This window comes from Bufo gargarizans, chromosome 2 (assembly GCF_014858855.1).
Source record: "Bufo gargarizans isolate SCDJY-AF-19 chromosome 2, ASM1485885v1, whole genome shotgun sequence".
Taxonomy (NCBI): Eukaryota; Metazoa; Chordata; class Amphibia; order Anura; family Bufonidae; genus Bufo; species Bufo gargarizans.
In genome coordinates this window covers 195,775,890-195,797,901 of record NC_058081.1, presented here as the reverse complement: position 1 = coordinate 195,797,901, position 22,012 = coordinate 195,775,890, and the positions used below count along the sequence as shown (strand labels likewise).

Sequence of the window (22,012 nt, the reverse complement as noted above, 5' to 3'; positions counted from 1 at the left end):
TGTCGTCAAGTGCAGTCACAAAAACCATCAAGCGCTACAAAGAAACTGGCTCACATGCGGACCGCCCCAGGAAAGGAAGACCAAGAGTCACCTCTGCTGCGGAGGATAAGTTCATCCGAGTCACCAGCCTCAGAAATCGCAGGTTAACAGCAGCTCAGATTAGAGACCAGGTCAATGCCACACAGAGTTCTAGCAGCAGACACATCTCTAGAACAACTGTTAAGAGGAGACTGTGTGAATCAGGCCTTCATGGTAGAATATCTGCTAGGAAACCACTGCTAAGGACAGGCAACAAACATAAGAGACTTGTTTGGGCTAAAGAACACAAGGAATGGACATTAGACCAGTGGAAATCTGTACTTTGGTCTGATGAGTCCAAATTTGAGATATTTGGTTCCAACCACCGTGTCTTTGTGCGACGCAGAAAAGGTGAACGGATGGACTCTACATGCCTGGTTCCCACTGTGAAGCATGGAGGAGGAGGTGTGATGGTGTGGGGGTGCTTTGCTGGTGACACTGTTGTTTTTTTTTTTCAAAATTGAAGGCATACTGAACCAGCATGGCTACCACAGCATCTTGCAGCGGCATGCTATTCCATCCAGTTTGCGTTTAGTTGGACCATCATTTATTTTTCAACAGGACAATGACCCCAAACACACCTACAGACTGTGTAAGGGCTATTTGACCATGAAGGAGAGTGATGGGGTGCTGCGCCAGATGACCTGGCCTCCACAGTCACCGGACCTGAACCCAATCGAGATGGTTTGGGGTGAGCTGGACCGCAGAGTGAAGGCAAAAGGGCCAACAAGTGCTAAGCATCTCTGGGAACTCCTTCAAGACTGTTGGAAGACCATTTCAGGTGACTACCTCTTGAAGCTCATCAAGAGAATACCAAGAGTGTGCAAAGCAGTAATCAAAGCAAAAGGTGTCTTCTTTGAAGAACCTAGAATAGGACATATTTTCTGTTGTTTCACACTTTTTTGTTATGTATATCATTCCACATGTGTTAATTCATAGTTTTGATGCCTTCAGTGTGAATCTACAATTTTCATAGTCATGAAAATAAAGAAAACTCTTTGAATGAGAAGGTGTGTCCAAACTTTTGGTCTGTACTGTACATATATATATATATATATACACACTCACCTAAAGAATTATTAGGAACACCTGTTCTATTTCTCATTAATGCGATTATCTAGTCAACCAATCACATGGCAGTTGCTTCAATGCATGTAGGGTTGTGGTCCTGGTCAAGACAATCTCCTGAACTCCAAACTAAATGTCCTGTCAGAATGGGAAAGAAAGGTGATTTAAGCAATTTTGAGCGTGGCATGGTTGTTGATGCCAGACGGGCCGGTCTGAGTATTTCACAATCTGCTCAGTTACTGGGATTTTCACGCACAGCCATTTCTAGGGTTTACAAAGAATGGTGTGAAAAGGGAAAAACATCCAGTATGCGGCAGTCCTGTGGGCGAAAATGCCTTGTTGATGCTAGAGGTCAGAGGAAAATGGGCCGACTGATTCAAGCTGATAGAAGAGCAACGTTGACTGAAATAACCATTAGTTACAACCGAGGTATGCAGCAAAGCATTTGTGCCGCACAACCTTGAGGCGGATGGGCTACAACAGCAGAAGACCCCACCGGGTACCACTCATCTCCACTACAAATGGGAAAAAGAAGCTACAATTTGCACGAGCTCACCAAAATTGGACTGTTGAAGACTGGAAAAATGTTGCCTGGTCTGATGAGTCTCGATTTCTGTTGAGACATTCAAATGGTAGAGTCTGAATTTGGCGTAAACAGAATGAGAACATGTATCCATCATGCCTTGTTACCACTGTGCAGGCTGGTGGTGGTGGTGTAATGGTGTGGGGGATGTTTTCTGGGCACACTTTAGGCCCCTTAGTGCCAATTGTCCATCGTTTAAATGCCACGGGCTACCTGAGCATTGTTTCTGACCATGTCCATCCCTTCATGACCACCATGTACCCATCCTCAGATGGCTACTTCCAGCAGTATAATGCACCATGTCACAAAGCTCAAATCATTTCAAATTGGTTTCTTGAACATGACAATGAGTTCACTGTACTAAAATGGCCCCCACAGTCACCAGATGTCAACCCAATAGAGCATCTTTGGGATGTGGTGGAACAGGGAGCTTCGTGCCCTGGATGTGCATCCCTCAAATCTCCATCAACTGCAAGATGCTATTCTATCAATATGGGCCAACATTTCTAAAGAATGCTATCAGCACCTTGTTGAATCACTGCCACGTAGAATTAGGGCAGTTCTGAAGGGGTCCAACACCGTATTAGTATGGTGTTCCTAATAATTCTTTAGGTGAGTGTGTGTGTATATATATATATATATATATATATATATGTACACACTGTACAGACCAAAAGTTTGGACACACCTTCTCATTCAAAGAGTTTTCTTTATTTTCATAACTATGAAGGCATCAAAACTATGAATTAACACATGTGGAATTCTATACATAACAAAAAAGTGTGAAACAACTGAAAATATGCCATATTCTAGGTTCTTCAAATTAGCCACCTTTTGCTTTGATTACTGCTTTGCACACTCTTGGCATTCTCTTGATGAGCTTTAAGAGGTAGTCACCTGAAATGGTCTTCCAACAGTCTTGAAGGAGTTTCCAGAGATGCTTAGCACTTGTTGGCCCTTTTGCCTTCACTCTGCGGTCCAGCTCTCCCCAAACCATCTCGATTGGGTTCAGGTCCGGTGACTGTGGAGGCCAGGTCATCTGGCACAGCACCCCATCACTCTCCTTCCTGGTCAAATAGCCCTTACTTTCAAAGTTTTCCCAATTTTTCAGACTGACTGACCTTCATTTCTTAAAGTAATGATGGCCACTCGTTTTTCTTTACTTAGCTGCTTTTTTCTTGCCATAATACAAATTCTAACAGTCTATTCAGTAGGACTATAAGCTGTGTATCCACCTGACTTCTCCTTAATGCAACTGATGGTCCCAACCCCATTTATAAGGCAAGAAATCCCACTTATTAAACCTTACAGGGCACACCTGTGAAGTGAAAACCATTTCAGGTGGCTACCTCTTGAAGCTCATCAAGAGAATGCCAAGAGTGTGCAAAGCAGTAATCAAAGCAAAAGGTGGCTACTTTGAAGAACCTAGAATATGACATATTTTCAGTTGTTTCACACTTTTTTGTTATGTATATAGTTCCACATGTGTTAATTCATAGTTTTGATACCTTCAGTGTGAATCTACAATTTTCTTATTCATGAAAATAAAGAAAACTCTTTGAATGAGAAGGTGTGTCCAAACTTTTGGTCTATACTGTATATATATATATATATATATATATATATTTGTGTTTTATATGTGTATTGGAGGAAAACATATTGGAAAGATAAATACTCATATTGGATACATGTCTACAAGTATAAAGGAGTATATGCCTAATCATGAGGAGGGAGGGGAAAAGGGGAGGGAGGGGGAGGGGGAGGGGGGAGGGGGAAAGGGGGAGAAAGGGGGGAAGGGGGCGTTAGGGAAGGGAAAACAGAGGCCAATACATCACCCTCACCCGCTGTGGATAATTCAGTGGGTCTGTGGAAAAAAGAAAGGTACAAATTTCAATATACACCAACAGTATCACAAGTTCATAAAAAAGTCACATTCACAATTCAAGCCATGTGATGTTAGTGTCCCTAATTTATGGATCCAGAGGGCCTCCCTCTGTTTCAGGAGGAGCGTCTGGTTGCCCCCTCTCCTTGGTTGATCGATTTGTTCCAAAATTTGAAATCAAAGCTGGGAAATTTGATGTTTTTTCTCTGAAAAATGTTGAGGTATAGGTAAGAAAGTGTGGCCTAATCTAATTGTCTATTTGCGCTTACTTATCCGATCCCTAATGTGTTGTGTTGTCTTGCCGACGTATCCGAGGCCACAAGGACATTTTATCAAGTAGACGACAAAGCTCGAATAACCTGGGAGTACTATAAAGAGGAAATCAATGTGTAGTGCCACTTAAACTATTCCTCCTGTTACATTTTATGTGAAATAAAGCTATACTTTAATTGCAAAACCTTAACCTGAGTGCCTCAATACTTTATCATTTTCATGTTTTTGGATGTCATATAACAGTTATATATTGTGTTCACAGAAGCAGAAAAGATAACATCCCTTTAAGATTCATTATATAATGTAAGATAAGCTCAGTGACACAGCAGACACAACAGAAAGCATAGAGTTAAACTGTTGTTACTGAGCAGAAGTCTTGACCAAGCACAGCCAGCCTCACACACAGCCTGCGTAAGAAATTCTCCTAGCAGGAGCTGCTAGAATCATTATACACCAGAGGAGAGGAGCTGAACAGACATTCACTCCACTTAGGGCCCTTTCACACTTGCGTTGGCCGGATCCGGCATAGAGTTCCGTCGTCGGGGCTCTATGCCAAAACAATCCTGATCAGGATTATCCTAATGCATTCTGAATAGAGAGAAATCCGTTCAGGATGCATCAGGATGTCTTCCGTTCCGGAACGGAACGTTTTTTGGCCGGAGAAAATACCGCAGCATGCAGTACTTTTTGCTCCGGCCAAAAATCCTGAACACTTGCCGCAAAGCCGGATCCGGAATGAATGCCCATTGAAAGGCATTGATCCGGATCCGGCCTTAAGCTAAACGTCGTTTTGGCGCATTGCCGGATACGACGTTTAGCTTTTTCTCAATGGTTACCATGGCTGCCGGGACGCTAAAGTCCTGGCAGCCATGGTAAAGTGTAGCGGGGAGCGGGGGAGCAGCATACTTACCGTCCGTGCGGCTCCCAGGGCGCTCCAGAGTGACGTCAGGGCGCCCCAGGCGCATGGATGACGTGATCGCATGTACACGTCATCCATGCGCCTGGGGCTCTCTGACGTCACTCTGGAGCGCCCCGGGAGCCGCACGGACTGTAAGTATGCCGCTCCCCTGCTCCCCGCTCCTACTATGGCAACCAGGACTTTAATAGCGTCCTGGCTGCCATAGTAACACTGAAAGCATTTTGAAGACGGATCCGTCTTCAAATGCTTTCAGCTCACTTGCGTTTTTCCGGATCTGGCGTGTACCTCCGGCAAGTGGAGTACACTCCGGATCCGGACAACGCAAGTGTGAAAGGGCCCTAAGAGCTGTATTTTATGGACGCAAGAGGCCAAAATAGATATTTAGAACAGTTATATAATGTTCCTATTGCTAATGTAGTGATTACAACTGTATACCGAACTAGTTATGTGTTTACTTACAGTTCCACCAAATTACAAATTGCAACCATACAATCTGCAAATAGTTACTACTAATTGCATACTACAAACTGCAAACCAACTTGAGAAAGTAGAACTATTAGTTAGACCTCAGATATACCTCTCAGAGAGATCATAAAGTGCTTAAATAACTCAAAGTGAGAGTACAGATACTGAAGAGAGAAATATATCCACCATCTTATGATGAATGACAACATTGAACAGTTGAACCACCATCAGTTTTTTTTTTTACTGATGACCTATCCTCTGAATAGGTAATTAGTATCTGAACAGTTGGGGTCCAAGTCCTGTGACTACCCCCCCGATCAGGTGTTTGAAAAGGCAACAAACTTGCAGTAGCATTGCGGCCTTCTCTCTGCTTATCACCAATCAGATACCGATGACCTAGTCAGAGGAAAGATCAACAGTACAAAACACTTGGAAAAACTCACATATTTGGAGGTTTCATGGACACATCAGCCATTTTGTGCAATGTTTTGTAACATCCCGAAATATGTTACTAAAACTCTATTTCCCTGCTACAATATGTCAGGTGTATAGTTATTGTCATCTTGTGTAATCTAACATTGCATTTCCCCTGTATATGTATTTTCCAGGCCTGTTTGATATATTATGCTGTAATTTCCATGTGCAAGAGCAGGTGGCAGCAATGTATTCAGCAGACCTTAGCCAGTTTAGTATATCTAGGCTGGAATAGTTCATTCCAGTCTAGTCTCCCCTGTGTGAGCAGAAATGGACTGTTCCCATGTCCTGTCTCATGAGGAGGAAAAGGAAGTTAAGTTAGTGTACCAGCCACCCCTGCCAGGGGCAGGCTGCGTTAGTAGGAGATCCCAGTTACAGGGATCCCAACCTAGGATTATTCCTCGTAGGTTACAGGGATCCCAACCTGGGTTATTCCTCGTAGACACATCAATGCGTCATCTCACGAGATGCGAGATGACGCGCATAGCTGGCCCGCACATGCGCAGTGCGGGTCGGAAAAAGTCGCAGAAGGATTTGGTCACCAGCCTGCCAGCCAATGATCAGCGCTGGCAGGTTGGTGACTTTTAAAAAATTGAATCACAAGCCATTTAACACAGTATATTTATAAATATAATGTGTTAAATGGCTTCTGTGCGTCTCTGCTGGTCCTTTTTTCGTTGGTTGGTCCCAGCAGAGAGCACAGATCACAGTGAGTACACCAAGCACAACACATTTAGCCCCAGATCACCCCCCCATCACCCCAATTAACCCCTTGATGACCCCTGTCAATCACTAGTGAAAGGGGAAAAAATGATCAATGTAAACTGTCACTTTTTTCCCCCCACCAGTATTGACTGTTAGGTTTAGGTTAATTTAGGCCCCTTTGGTAGGTAGTTAGCTTCAGTTAGCGCCCAGCCCACCGCACCGCAGTCACTGATTCGCTGATTAGCGTATCACAGCGAATTGCCAATCAGCATTGGTACTTTATAGTATCTGTAAGTGATCAGAACTGATCAGATCACAGAATAGTATTAGTGTCACCTTAGCTCGCCCTCCACCCAAAACGCAGTGTTTGCCCGATCAGGCCTGATCGGTCGCCCACACGTGCGTTCACCCACGCCCGCCTCAGTGACAAAAAATATATATATTTTTTTTATCACTGCACAATCACTACACAAGCGCTGCAGCGATAAAAAAATCAGTTTTGATATTTTTTATCAATCGCAGTGGCTTCCTGTACTTCGCTAGCCTCCCATTTGTAAGACAGGCTTGCTTTTTTTCTTGGGTAGTCTCAGGGAATACCTCCTAAATTTAGTTGACCAAATGGCAAGGAAGGGGTATTCTTCTGAAAAGGCCTACAGGCTTCTGACCCAGTCGGATGAGAATACAAAACCTGTAGAAAGCAGTGGCAGTCTGACCCAAAGTTCGGACGATGAGGTTGAGGTCCCTGATACCACCAGGCGTACCCGGTCCCGTGTTGCTAGACCACAGGTTGCGCAGAATCCGCTTCAAGGGCAGCTGGCGCTGTCGGATTTTGTGGTGAGGCATACACCAGCAGCGCAGCCCATCCTGGACCTAGTACCAGCACTGCCGTAGAACATGGTGAAGTGGCGAGCACCAGAAGGGCAGTTGAAACTGGTACGGTGGCACGTGCAGTAGTTCCCCCGCCGCAGCCACCACACAGACAGGCCCGTAGAGCCCTTAGAGTCCCTGAGGTGCTGGCAAACCCTGATTGGCAGCCCCCATCTTCAGCCGCACCAGTAGTTCCCCCTTTCACCGCCCAATCTGAAGTTCAGGTTGAGACAGCTCAGATCGGATCGGCAGTGGGGTTTTTTGAGCTGTTCTTCACTGCGGAGCTCTTTGACTTAGTCATGGCAGAAACAAACCGGTATGCCACTCAATTTATAGCTGCCAACCCGGGAAGCTTTTATGCCCAGTCTTTCCGGTGGAAACCCGTCCAAGTTTCTGAACTTAAGACTTTTCTGGGCCTTCTCCTCAACATGGGCCTGACAAAAAAGCATGACTTGCGGTCATATTGGTCCACGAACCCAATTCATCACATGCCCATGTTCTCTGCTGCCATGTCCAGGACACGATTTGAGACCATCCTGCGTTTCCTGCACTTTAGTGATAACAGCACCTCTCGTCCCAGAGGCCATCCAGCTTTTGACCGACTCCACAAAATTCGTCCCCTCATAGACACTTTAACACCAAATTTGCAGATTTGTATACCCCTGAGCAAAACATCTGCATAGACGAGTCCCTGATACATTTTACCAGGCGCCTTGGCTTCAAACAATACATCCTAAGCAAGTGCGCCCGGTATGGGGTCAAATTGTATAAGCTCTGTGAAAGGGCCACAGGCTATATGCACAAATTTCGTGTCTATGAGGGTAAAGATCAGACCCTGGAGCCGGTCGGTTGCCCTGACTACCTGGGGAGCAGTGGGAAGACAGTCTGGGACTTGGTGTCACCCTTATTTGGCAAGGGGTACCACCTTTATGTGGACAATTTCTACACAAGTGTGCCCCTCTTCAGGCAATTGTTTCTAGAACAGATTGGCTGCTGTGGCACCGCGCGACCTAGTCGCCGGGGTTTCCCCCAATGGCTCGTTACCACCCTTCTTGCAAGGGGGGAGAGGGCTGCCTTGTGTAACAAAGAACTGCTCGCACTGAAATGGAGAGACAAGCGTGACGTTTACATGCTCTCCTCCATTCACGCAGACATAACAATCCAAATTGAACGGGCAACCAGTGTCATTGAAAAGCCCCTCTTGGTCCACGACTATAATTTGCTCATGGGAGGGGGGGACTTCAATGACCACATGTTGGCTCCTTATTTACTCTCCCGCAGGACCAGATGCTGGTATAAGAAGGTGTCTGTATGCCTAATTTAATTGGTTATGTACAATAGTTTTGTTCTCTACAGTAAGGCTGGGAGAACAGGATCCTTCCTCAAATTTCAGGAAGAGATCATCGAGAACCTCCTGTATCCAGGAGGTTCCGTGGCCCAAACCTACAGTGTAGTGAGTCATCTACACAAGCGACATTTCCCCAATGTCGTTGCTGGTACCTCAAACCAAGCGTCACCCCGAAAAAGATGTTGTGTCTGTAGCAGGAGTGGAATAAGGTGTGACACCCGCTATTTCTGTCCTGACTGCCCTGACCACCCTGCCCTATGCTTAGGGGAGTGTTTCCGGAAGTACCACACACAGGTACACTTAGTATAGGGATTGCGTGACACAGGACAGGCACACAGGGGTCTTAGGGCCCTTTCACACAGAGCTGCTGCAAACCTCTTCTTTCACCTGGGACAAAGTGCATAATGTACTTCACCACATCGCTGGGTGATTTGCGCTTTGCACATTGTCCCATGGGGAAGGAGAGGTTTGTCCTATAAAGGTAAAAAAAAAAAAATCACAGGTAAGCAAAAAAGTTAATGTTCCAAAAGTTCAATAAAGTTAATAAAAGTTAATGTTCTGTTTCAAATGTTATTTAAAGTTAATGTTAATAAATTTATTGCGTTGCGGCCTGTTTTTTGTTGTTGTTTTTTTACCTTCTAGGTGGACCAACCGATCAACCAGCTGCAGCACTGATGTGCCTTCTGACAGAAGCATTGCGCTGCTGTCAGATTACACAAAAGTCGGTGTATGCGGCGCTGCAAGACGAGATTTCTCCTCTGCAGTAAAAAAGATACGTTTGCCAAGGCTGAGGGGTGGTGTTCATATGCTTTGGCAAACACTTTGTATATAAAAAAAAATAAGAAAATTCCGGCAATGATTTATTCACCCACATCGATTGATGTGAATGGAGAAATCGGGTTTGCCAGGGCATACGGGCTGAGTGGGTTTGGATGTTGGGCGGAGCTCACATACCCATGCTGGGTGAGAGAAATCTCTCTCTAAAATGACAACTTTGTATAAAAAAAATGGGAAAAGTTGTCTTTTACAGAGATATTTATCTCACCCAGCATGGGTATATGTAAAAATACACCCCAAAACACATTGCCCTACTTCTTCTGAGTACGGCGATACCACATGTGTGACACTTTTTTGCAGCCTAGGTGCGCAAAGGGGCCCAAATTCCAATGAGTACTTTTAGGATTTTACAGGGCATTTTTACGCATTTGGATTCCAAACTACTTCTCACGCTTTAGGTCCTCTAAAATGCCAGGGCAGTATAAATACCCCACAAGTGACCCCATTTTGGAAAGAAGACACCCCAAGGTATTTCGTGAGGGGCATAGTGAGTTCATGTAAAATTTTATTTTTTGTCACAAGTTAGTGGAATATAAGACTTTGTAAGGGAATAATATATATCATTTTCCGCTAACTTGTGCCAAAAAAATGCCCTGTGAAATCTTAAAGATACTCATTGGAATTTGGGCCCCTTTGTGCACCTAGGCTGCAAAAAAGTGTCACACATGTGATATCGCCGTACTCAGGAGAAGTAGGGCAATGTGTTTGGGGTGTATTTTTACATGTACCCATGCTGGGTGAGAGAAATATCTCTGTAAAATGACAACTTTGTATAAAAAAATGGGAAAAGTTGTCTTTTACAGAGATATTTATCTCACACACAGTATGGGTATATGTAAAAATGCACCCCAAAACACATTGCCCTACTTCTTCTGAGTACGGCGATACCACATGCGTGACACATGTGGGCCCAAATTCCAATGTGTACTTTTAGGATTTCGCAGGGCATTTTTACGCATTTGGATTCTAAACTACTTCTCACGCTTTAGGGCCCCTAAAATGCAAGGGCAGTATAAATACGCCACATGTGACCCCATTTTGGAAAGAAAACACCCCAAGGTATTCCGTGAGGGGTATGGTGAGTTCATGTAAAATTTTATTTTTTGTCACAAGTTACTGGAATATGAGACTTTGTAAGAAAAAAAATAATAATAATAATTTTCCTCTAACTTGTGACAAAAAATAAAAACTTCCATGAACTCACTATGCCCATCAGCGAATACCTTAGGGTGTCTACTTTCCAAAATGGGGCCATTTGTGGGGTGTTTCTACTGTCTGGGCATTGAAGAACCTCAGGAAACATGACAGGTGCTCAGAAAGTCAAAGTGCGTAAATAAATTTTTTTGCACCATAGTTTGTAAACGCTATAACTTTTACCCAAACCAATAAATATACACTTATTGCATTTTTTTTAAAATCAAATACATGTAGAACAATACATTTAGAGAAACATTTATATAGAAATGTAGTTTTATTTGAAAAATTTTACAACAGAAAGTGAAAAATGACATTTTTTTGCAAAAATTTCGGTCAATTTCGATTAATATAAAAAAAAGTTAAAATGTCAGCAGCAATGAAATACCACCAAATGAAAGCTCTATTAGTGAGAAGAAAAGGAGGTAAAATTAATTTGGGTGGTAAGTTGTATGGCTGAGCAATAAACCGTGAAATTAGTGTAGTGCTGTATTGTAAAAAGTGGTCTGGTCATTAAGGGGGTTTAAGCTAGGGGAGCTGAGGTGGTTAAACCATGATAACGTACATAAAATATATACATATATATATATATATATATATATATATGTGTATATGGGTGGTTCACCTGCTTGAGATTGAGATTTTTTTCCAGTCTCTGTAAGCGGGCCGGAGGTCGGGGTGTCCCTTGAGAAGGGTCCAGCACCAAATCCTGGTTGGCCATGTACTGCTTGACCAGGCTGACCAACTAGTCGAGGTTGCCCGGGTTCCCTTGACTCACCCAACGCTGGATGGCCACTGGCAGAGTACGCACAAACCGTTCCACCAGCACCTGCTCTATTATCTGGGCCCAAAGTCTCAGGCTGGAGCCACTTCTTCACGAGGTGCAACAGATCATAAGCCTGTGTGGGCCGACATTATACAAACACCCACTGGTACACTCGCTGGGCCCCCATGCGGGCCAGGTCCTCACCTTTAGGCTTCCCATAGTTCTGGGCGTTCTCACGGATAAGGTCAAAGTAGGCCTTCTGTGCATCCCCCACTAGGAACGAAGCCACCACTTCAGCCAGTGGTCGGACTGCAGATTCTCCTGCTCTGCTGTTCTTTCAAAAATTGTGAGGAAATCCTCCACGTTGTCTTCCGGAGTCATTTTCCTCAATGCTGACCGGACTTTATCCTGGGCCATGGGCTGGAGCTGGGTCACCGCAGGTGGTGTCTCTCTCAGGACCGCAATCTGCTGGAGTAACAGCCTGTTGGTCTGTTGCTGTTGGGCATTGGAGAGGACCAGCTGCTTTAGTAGCTCCTCCAGGTCACTGTTTAAGGGGCTGGCACTGTGGAGGTCACTGTTAAACAGGCGGGCACTGTGGAGGTCACTGTTAAAGAGGCGTGCACTGTGGAGGTCACTGTTAAAGGGGAGGGCACCGTGGAGGTCACTGTTAAAGGGGCAGACACTGTGGAGGTCACTGTTAAAGGGGCGGACACTGTGGAGGTCACTGTTAAAAGGATGGGCTGCTGTGAAGGTCCCATTTTAAAGTGGAGGGGCACTGTAGGGGGTCAGTGTTAAGGGGTGGGGAACTGTGGAGTTCACTGTTATGTGGGATACTGTAGATATTTTTTAACGACACACAGAAACATTAAATGAAATTGATGAAATATACCCGTTCAAAGCCGGGTCCTTCTGCTAATATATATATATACTGTATATACTCATATCGTAAGCTTTCCTATCAACCAATTCCCAACATGGCATCTGGCCTATGCCCATATGATACAAAGAGGTAATTGTAGCAAAACACATATTACCCAGATGATGTCCTCATAGAGGCTAACCTCTTTGTTATATGCCTAGATGGTTTCTAGCTTCCGGGCCCCTCCTAGCCCCACCTAAGACCTCATGCACACGACCGTTGTGTGTTTTGCGGTCCGCAAACCGCGGATCCGCAAAACACTGATGCTGTCCTGTATGCGTTCTGCAATTTGCAGAACGGCACGGACAGCCCTTAATATAACTGCCTATTGGACATGTTATATTTTTTTGGCGGAGCACAGAACGGAGCATCTTTTGCGGCCCCATTGAAGTGAATGGGTCCACACCCAAGCCGCCAAAACTGGAGCTTGGATGCAGACCAAGACAACGGACGTGTGCATGAGGCCTAAAGGTCTTCAGTGTGCAGTGCGCATATTTGGGTCCTTCATACCTGGTACCACTAACCAGCTAAATTACAAGTAATTCAAGGGAATGAACCACTAAAATAAACCTTGCCACACAATTGTGTCTCAAAGTTAGCCAACCAATAGCTGATATAGTCAGACAAAAATGCCTATCCCTGCACCAGGTTTATTTTTTATTTATTTATTTTCTTATATTTTTTTCTCCTTTTATTGCAAGATCTACATAATACACATCAAAGCAATGTACAAAAAAAGAAAAAGAACTAGATCGCACATCCACATGCTATGCTTTGATCTCATACCATGCTACTTAGCAGAAGTCAGCGCTACTTGGAGTATGTGTACCGCCTCCTATGCTACATGCTGACTGATGTTTTAGTGTACATTTTGATCAAAAGAGATAAGCCCACTCACCACGTAAAGGTTGACTCTATGAGTGGGTCCTACTCTAAATTTGGCACTGAGTGGCGACCACTGACACTGCAGCGCCAACCTGGCAGGCGGTGGGACCCAGCAGCAAAACAGCACCCCTGCTCCTTGACAATGCCAAACCTAGCACTGGGCCCCCCCAACCTATTCTTGTCTGCAAAACGGACAAGAATAGGACATGTTAATTTTTTATATTTTTTTGTGAGAGGGAGCAAAACGGATAAGAATTGTCTATTTTCTATTATTTAAATTTTTTGTCAGGCCGTAGAACGGACATAAAGATGCGGACAGCACATATTGTGCTGTCCGCATCTTTTGTAGCCTCATTGAAATTATTAGGTCTGCATCTGATCCGCAAAAAATGTGGCTTGGATGCGGACCAAAAATACAGTCGTATGCATGAGGCCTTAAATACATATACAAACAAATAGGTGGAGATTTGTTAAAACTGGTGTAAAGGAAAACTGGCTTAGTTACCCATAGCAACCAATAAAATAACACAGAACAGCCAGCTTCTTTAGAAATTACCTTTTGTGGCTTACCCTCCTTAGAGAAGATGTCAATGATTGTCTTCTGGACAACTGTCAAGTCAGCAGTCTTCTCCATGATTGTGCAGCCTACTGAACCAGACTGAGAGCCATTTAAAGCCTTAGGAAACCTTTGCATGTTTTTTTTTTTTTTTTTGTTGATTAGCTGATTAGAGTGCGACATCTACAATATTGAACTTTTTCACAATATTCTAATTTTCTGAGATACAGATTTTTGTGTTTTCATTGGCTCTAAGCCATAATCAACATTAATTTGATTAATTTGAGTTGAATTACTGAAATAAATGAACTTTTCCATGATATACTAGATGTACCTCTATAGCTATTAAGTATCCGTTTGGAGAACCCCTTCTTTCCAGATACAGTCGTCCCTCAAGTTACAATATTAATTGGTTGTGGGAAGACCATTGAGTCTTTAGTCCTTAACTCTATGGAAAATTAGTAATTGGTTCCAAAGCTCCAGAAAGTCACCCAAGATAACAGAAAATGAAGACTTAAGAAAAATAAGCGGATAACTTAAGACGGATAAACAAGTCGTTACATATAAAGCTACTTTCACTCTGGCGTTTTGGCTTTCCGTTTGTCAGATCCCTTCAGGGCTCTCACAAGCGGTCCAAAACGGATCAGTTCTGCCCTAATGCATTCTGAATTGAAAAGGATCCGCTCCGAATGCATCAGTTTGTCTCAGATTAGTCACCATTCCTCTCTGGAGGCAGAGACCAAAACGCCTCCTTCAGCGTTTTGCTGTCTGCCTGACGAGCCAAACACAATGTAAGTCAATGGGGATGGATCCGTTTTCTCTGACACAATCTGGCACAATAGAAAACGGATCCATCCCCCATTGACTTTCAATGTTGTTCAAGACGAATCCGTCATGGCTTTAGAAGACATAATACAACCGGATCCGTTCATTACAGATGCATGAGGCTATATTATTGCAATGGAAGTGTTTTTGCAGATCCATGACGGATCCACGAAAAACGCTAGTGTGAAAATAGCCTAACAGGCAAGAATAGAAGCTGGAAGCTGAAAATCACTTGCTATGATGAGGACCGAGGCTTCTTCAGGGTCCCATTATAGCACACAGTGTACCAGAAAAATGTCATGGATGTCACTATCACCTGACATCCAAAGGATCAACTCATCCTGGTACAGACAGAGGACAGAACAGGACATGTAGTACCGCACTGTACTGTACTGTGAAGAGGAGCTACTAGACAGCCGATATATGTGTATTACCAGAGAAATGGCCATTTTGATTGATTGAATTTGAGTCTGAGGCATCGTATGTTGAATTATAGTTTCAGCTTATGCTGGCCCAAGAAAAACCATTATAAGTTGAAAATATTGTATCCCGAGGCCATTGTATCTTAAGGGACCACTGTATAAAAGTAACAGATGACAAGCTGTTCCTGCAAGCACAGTAAGATTATGCTTGTGACTGACAGCTCTCCTATACTGATAGCTCTAACCATTTATCCCCTTCAACCCTGAGATCAACTCTGAAGTACATATATAAATGACATCCCAAAGTTGTTTTACTACAATACGTTTCCATGGAAAAGACTTTCTAATCTCCCCTAGTTTTATTCAATTCCATGCTTGGCACTAGATATACTGTGTAATATGGCCATGTGAACAAGCCTTAAATGGTCACGAACCTTTCAACAAACTTTGCTTAAATCAATAGTATAGTTTAATATACGACACCTTGTAATATATCTTATGAAAGAAAATGCCTCATTGTCCCACTAGCAGCTCACTCCTCCTTCCCCTCCCCTGTCTATAGACTTCTTATGGCCAGCATGATACTTTAGTGATCTGACAGTTCATCTCGGTCTCTCAAGATAGATTAAGCAGACAATATTAGTTTAGAGGGGGAAGAAAAAGAACCTCATAAGTGTAGAAAGAGGCATTTTTATGATAACATATATTACAAAGTATCTTATATTAAGCTGTGCTAATGATTTATACTGAAAGCTTTATGTTGAATGGTTAGTGACCATTTCAATACAGTTTGCAATAGCCCATATGACATTAAAGGGGTTTTCCAGGCTACAGATATTGATGACCTATTCTCAGGGTAGACGTTATTTACTTGCATGCGGTGCAGTGTAATTACAGTTTCGTTTTCCAATCACAATAAACAGCACTGGAGCTGATTGGAGAGGTGTTGGAATTTTCTGTCCAGAGAAAAGGACATCAATATCTGTACCACGGACACCCCCTTTAACCCCTTAAGGACCCTGCCATATTTCACCTTAAGTACCCGGCCATTTTTTGCAAATCTGACATGTGTCACTTTATGTGGTGATAACTTTAAAACGCTTTTACTTAGCCAGGCCATTCTGAGATTGTTTTCTCGTCACGTATTGTAATTCATGACAGTGGTAAAATTAAGTCAAAAATATTAATTTTTATTTACCAATTTACAAAAAAAATTGAAAAATTAGCAAATTTCCAAATTTTAATTTCTTTACTTTTAGAATAGATAGGAATACCTCCAAAAATAGATATTACTTTACATTACCCATATGTCTACTTCATGTTTGGATCATTTTGTGAATGTCATTTTATTTTTTGGGGACGTTAGAAGGCTTAAAAGTTTAGAAGCAAATCTTGAACTTTTTCAGAAAATTCAGTTCAGGTCTGAAGTCACTTTGTGAGGCCTACATAATAGAAAGCACCCAAAAATGACCCCATTTTGCAAACTACACCCTCAAGATATTCAAAACTGATTTTACAAACTTTGCTAAGCTTTCAGGTGTTCCACAAGAATTAATGGAAAATAGAGATAACATTTCAAAATTTCACTTTTTTGGCAGAATTTCCATTTTAATCAATTTTTTTTCAGTTGCAAAGCAAGGGTTAACAGCCAAACAAAACTCAATATTTATGGCCCTGTGGTTTACAGAAACACCCCATATGTGGTCGTAAACTGCTGTACGGGCACAAGGCATTGCGCAGAAGGAAAGGAATGCCATATGGTTTTTAGAAAGCAGATTTCACTGGGATAATTTTAAGCTGCCATGTCACATTTGAAGAACCCCTGATGCACCCCTAGAGTAGAAACTCCAAAAAAGTGACCCCATTTTCGAAACTACACCGCTCAAGGTATATAAAACCGATTTTTCAAACTTTGTTAACCCTTTAGGTGTTCCACAAAAATTTATGGAAAATATAGATGAAATTTCAGAATTTCACTTTTTTGGCAGATTTTCCATTTTAATCAATTTTTTCCAGTTACAAAGCAAGGGTTAACAGCCAAATAAAACTCAATATTTATGGCCCTGACTCTGTGGTTTACAGAAACACCCCATATGTGGTCCTAAACTGCTGTACGGGCACACGGCAGGGCATAGAAGGAAAGGAATGTCATACGGTTTTTGGAAGGCAGATTTTGCTGGAAACTACAGGATAAGTTGGCAGTTTTGTTGGTACTATTTTAGGGTACATGCTTTTTGGTTGCTCTATATTAAATTTTTTGTGAGGCACGGTAACAAGAAATAGCTGTTTTGGCACCGTTTTTTTGTTTTTTATTTACAACATTCATCTGACAGGTTAGATCATGTGGTATTTTCATAGAGCAGGTTGTCATGGATGCGACGCGACAATACCAAATATGGGATTTTTTAGTGTCTCCACATTCTGAAAGCCGTAGTTTTATTAATTTTTTGGGCGACTGTCTTGTATAAAGGCTCATTTGTTTCGGGATGAGATGACGGTTTGATTGGTACTATTATAGGGGGCATATGACTTTTTGATCGCTTGCTATTACACTTTTTTTTGTGATGTAAGGTGACCCCAAAAAAATAATTTTTTATTTTTTACGGTATTAGGTGTTAGGTCTTGTGATATTTTTATAGAGCAGGTTATTACGGACGAGGTGATATCTAATATGTTAACTTTTTATTTATTTATGTAAGTTTTACACAATGATTTAATTTTTTAAACCAAAAAAATCATGTTTTAGTGTCTCCAAAGTCTGAGAGCCATAGTTTTTTCAGTTTTTGGGCGATTATCTTAGGTAGGGTACCATTTTTGCGGGATGAGATGACGGCTTGATTGGCACTATTTTAGGCTGCGTATGACTTTTCTGATCGCTTGCTATTACACTTTTTGTGATGGAAGGTGAAAAAATATGGCTTCTTTACACAGTTTTTATAAAATTTTTATGGTAGTCACCTGAGGGGTTAGATCATGTGATATTTTTAGAGAGCAGGTTATTAGGGACGTGGCGATACCTAGTATGTCTACTTTTTTATTTACGTAAGTTTTACAGCATTTTTAAAACAAAACAGTTTTAGTGTCTCCATATTCTGAGCCATAGTTTTTTTTTATTTTTTGGGCGATTGTCTTAGGTAGAGGCTTATTTTTTGCGGGATGAGGTGACGATTAGATTGGTACTATGTTGGCGGGCATACGCTTTTTTGATCGCTTGGTGTTGTACTTTTAGTGATGTAAGTTGACAAAAAAATTGTTTATTTAGCACAGTTTTTTATTTTTACGGTGTTCCTCCGAGGGGTTAGGTCATGTGATATGTTTATAGAGCCGGTCGATACTGATGCGGCGATACCTAATATGTCTACTTCTGTATTGGAATGCATTGGCTGTATGAGTAATACAGTGTGTATTACTCATACAGCTTTCTGCCTGTGAGATCCAGGGAGCTGGATCTCACAGGCTCTCCAACGGAAGGCAGCCCCTATGCCTAAGGAAGGCATCAGGCTGCCTTCAATGCCATCGGGTCCCTGTCACAGCAGTACGCAAGCCCGATGGCAGTGCCGATCCCCGCCTGACATCGCACGTGCTGCGATCAGCGTTGACCGCGGCATATGAGGGATTAATGCGCTGGCATCGGTGATTTCACTGATGCCGGCACATGCAGCAGGGGTCCGGCTATCAGTGATTGCCAGACCCCTGCCGCTGATCGGTCGGGCGCAGCTCCTGCACCCACCCGATCCCCATGAAGTAGATGTACGTCATGGGTCTTTAAGTCCCGCAAAGAAATGACATACGTGTTAATAAAGCTAATGTGTGTCGCTTTGCCCATGTTTCCCTTCTCTATTATTGGATAGGTCAACTTGTGAAAGTACCAGTGCTGATAATATTTATAAGTAGTGATGAGCAGAGTTCAAAGTTTGGTTCGGGTACTTGAACTTGACCCTGAACCCCATAGAAGTCAATGGGGACCCGAACTTTGGGGCTGAAAAATGGCTGTAAATAAAATCATAGAATTGGCTAGAGGACTGCAAAAGAAACCAAATGGGGGTAAGAGCAGGACAATTGCCCTGCAAACCAATGTGGATAGGGAAATTGCTTAAAATAACCTAGCATAGAAAAAAGAGCCAGCCAGGAGAAGGAGCAGGAGCAGCCTCAGATCTTTCATGTTTTTTCAGGTGTCTACTCCACTGCAGCTCATGCTTTGTATTTTGATGCCTTATCATGCAGGTGGTTCTCAGGTTTTGAATATTTTTGCCTTATATTCAGGCTCGGACTGTACAGCGTGCAAACCACCTGTGTCTTGTCATCAGCACATTGCCTGAACAACTGCCACGCCAGGAAACTCCTCTGAGCTGGCTTTGGTGTGCTCTGTTCCTTAGCGCGGTGGGCAGTAGCAGGTGTACTGGCTAGGGGCCGGCCACTGTGCTTTTGCACCCTGCTCTGTCTTTTGCTCTGCAGCTGGCACTGTGTGACCACCACCTCTTCTTCCGAACTGCACACATCACTCGGATGACCTTGATTCCATGTGGGGTCTAGGACCTCATCATCAAAGCAGTTGCACCTGTGTTTTGTCATAATCATCATCATCATCAGAGACATACTGCGCTGGTACTCCCAAGTCCTTATCCGCAAACATAAGTGGTTGGGCATCAGTGCACTCAATCTCTTCCACTTCTGGGGCAGGGCTAGGTGGATGTCCCACGGAACCATCACCAGCAGAGTCATCAAAAAGCATAAGTGACTGCTGCATGAGTTGGGGCTTAGACAATTTGGCTGATTTTCAAGGCGGTGAGGTAGAAGACAGATGCCCATGGGCCGCAGGTGCCAACTTTGCGCATTCAGTAGGAGACCGGGTGGAAGACAATGTGAAGGAACTGGAGGCACTGTTAGCAATCCAATCTACTAATGCCTGTGCTTGTTCTGGCCTCACCATTCATGGAATGGTATTTCGGCCTACAAAATGACACAAAGCCACCTGTTGCCTGCATGCACCAGATGAAGGTGTTTCATTTGGGCGCATAGCTGGCCCAGATCGGCAACGTCCTCTCCCTACAGCAGGAGCTCCATAACCACCAACACCAGTAGCACCACGGCCAAGTCCCTTAGTTGATGCTCCTCTCATTTTTTATGGTCACCCACCAAATTGGCTGACAGACGAACAATTGTATTTCTGTGTCACGGGTGCAAATGAAGTGTTTTGCACCCCAAGAAATGGGTTTATGTCACCAAGAAAATTAACAAAAAGATTAACTATTGTATTTCCATGTTGTAGATGCAAAGGAGGTGTATCTCACCCCCAAAAAATGGGTTTAAGTCACCCACAGAATTAACAGACAGATTAAGTATTGTATTTCCGTGTCACGGATGCAAAGGAGGTGTATCACGCCCCAAAAATGGAGTTATGTCACACACAGAATTAACAGACATTAACTATTGTATATCTGTGTCACAGATGCAAAGGAGATGTATCTTGCCCCCAAAAATTGGTTTATATCACACACAGAATTAACAGACATATTATGTATGGTATGTCTGTGTCATGGGGCAAAGGAGAGGTATTACACCAATAAAAATGGCTATAGGTTACCCACAGAATTAACAGACAGATTAAGTATTGTATTTCTGTGTCACAGGTACAAAGGAGGTGCATTGCACCCACCAAAAAATAGCTATAGGTCACCCACAGAATTAACATCCAGATTAAAAGTCTAACACTGTCCCTCACTGCAGCTGCTTCCTATCCCTACACTAGTTAGAGCAGAATGGCGGCGTCACACATGATCCGGCATTTATACATGGCTTTCAAGTGCCCACAGCTTAAAAGCTTGTTGATTGGCAGTGCTGCAGCCTTTCAACAAGCTTTATTCTGCATCAGAACACCGAACCTGAACAGACTTCCGCGGCAAAGGCTGTGTTCAGGTTCGGGTGCCCGAACCCGTGATGTTTAGTATGAACCCAAACTTTACAGATCAGGTTCACTCATCCCTACTTACAGGCTCTGACTGGCCTACAGGTGTACAGGGAAATCCCCCGGTGGGCCCCTGAGCAAGGTGGGCCCCTAGTCTCCCACCCCCTGCACAGGTGGCACATAGCACAGTAGACTTACTGCACTATATACATATATTCAATGTACAGTACCTCAACAAGCCTATGTTTATTTAGAAAACTTGTTGAATTATTTATTATATTCGAATGTATCTGTACGGTGGGCCCGCAAAATACATTTTACTGGTGGGCCCTAGGTACCCCAGTCCGACACTGCCATTATAATAGATAATTGCTATTCGTGCAATTCTATGTTATACAAGCATATGTTTGCTAAGTAGATCTATATTTTGTTCTTTACTTTTTCTTCTAACAAAATCTTCATGAAGCAGTTTGCATTTTTGCAGTGTACTAATGTATCTCTGTAAAAAGTGGTTTCCTGGTGGTAGGGTTCTATCAGTTTTACATTCCAAGTTCCTCATATATAATTCATTGGCTAAAAGGCTCTTATGCAAATCAATTGCCTAGAAGTAGCATGGTAAAGGCAGCTGCACATCATATATTAGTTAACTGCAGATTATGGGCATTTATTAGAGGTTTACAATGACAGTAACACTCAGAAGCACTCATAAGAGTACAGCTTTCTCTCAAGTTACTGCCCTCCGTAAAGTGTCACAGCTGACTCTACCCACTTTACATAGGATCAACAGCTGCCACCCACCACACACCACACACCACACACACAAACCTTCCAATGTCTTTGTTATTAACTCCTTTAGGCGATTTTCCAAAATTAAATTCCACCAATTTAATGTTTTTCTTAGTTTTCTTTTTCATGGCGCTTACTATACAGTTCTGCCAGCTTTATGTTTTGGGTGTTTTTTACGGTGCTTACTATGTGGTAAAACTGACTTGTGCGATTTATTCTCTGGGTCAGTACTATTACAGTGATACCATATTTGTA

General features: G+C 43.0%; 1 long non-coding RNA gene across 1 annotated transcript in view; it reads right to left on the bottom strand.

Moving 5' to 3' along the window:
• LOC122928272 overlaps positions 1-22,012 on the bottom strand; it is a 49,824-nt gene that overhangs the window by 1,381 nt on the left and 26,431 nt on the right. Inside the window, exon 2 of the long non-coding RNA XR_006387867.1 lies at positions 3,571-3,593. This is a non-coding gene — a long non-coding RNA (uncharacterized LOC122928272). The remainder of the gene's footprint in view (positions 1-3,570; positions 3,594-22,012) is intronic.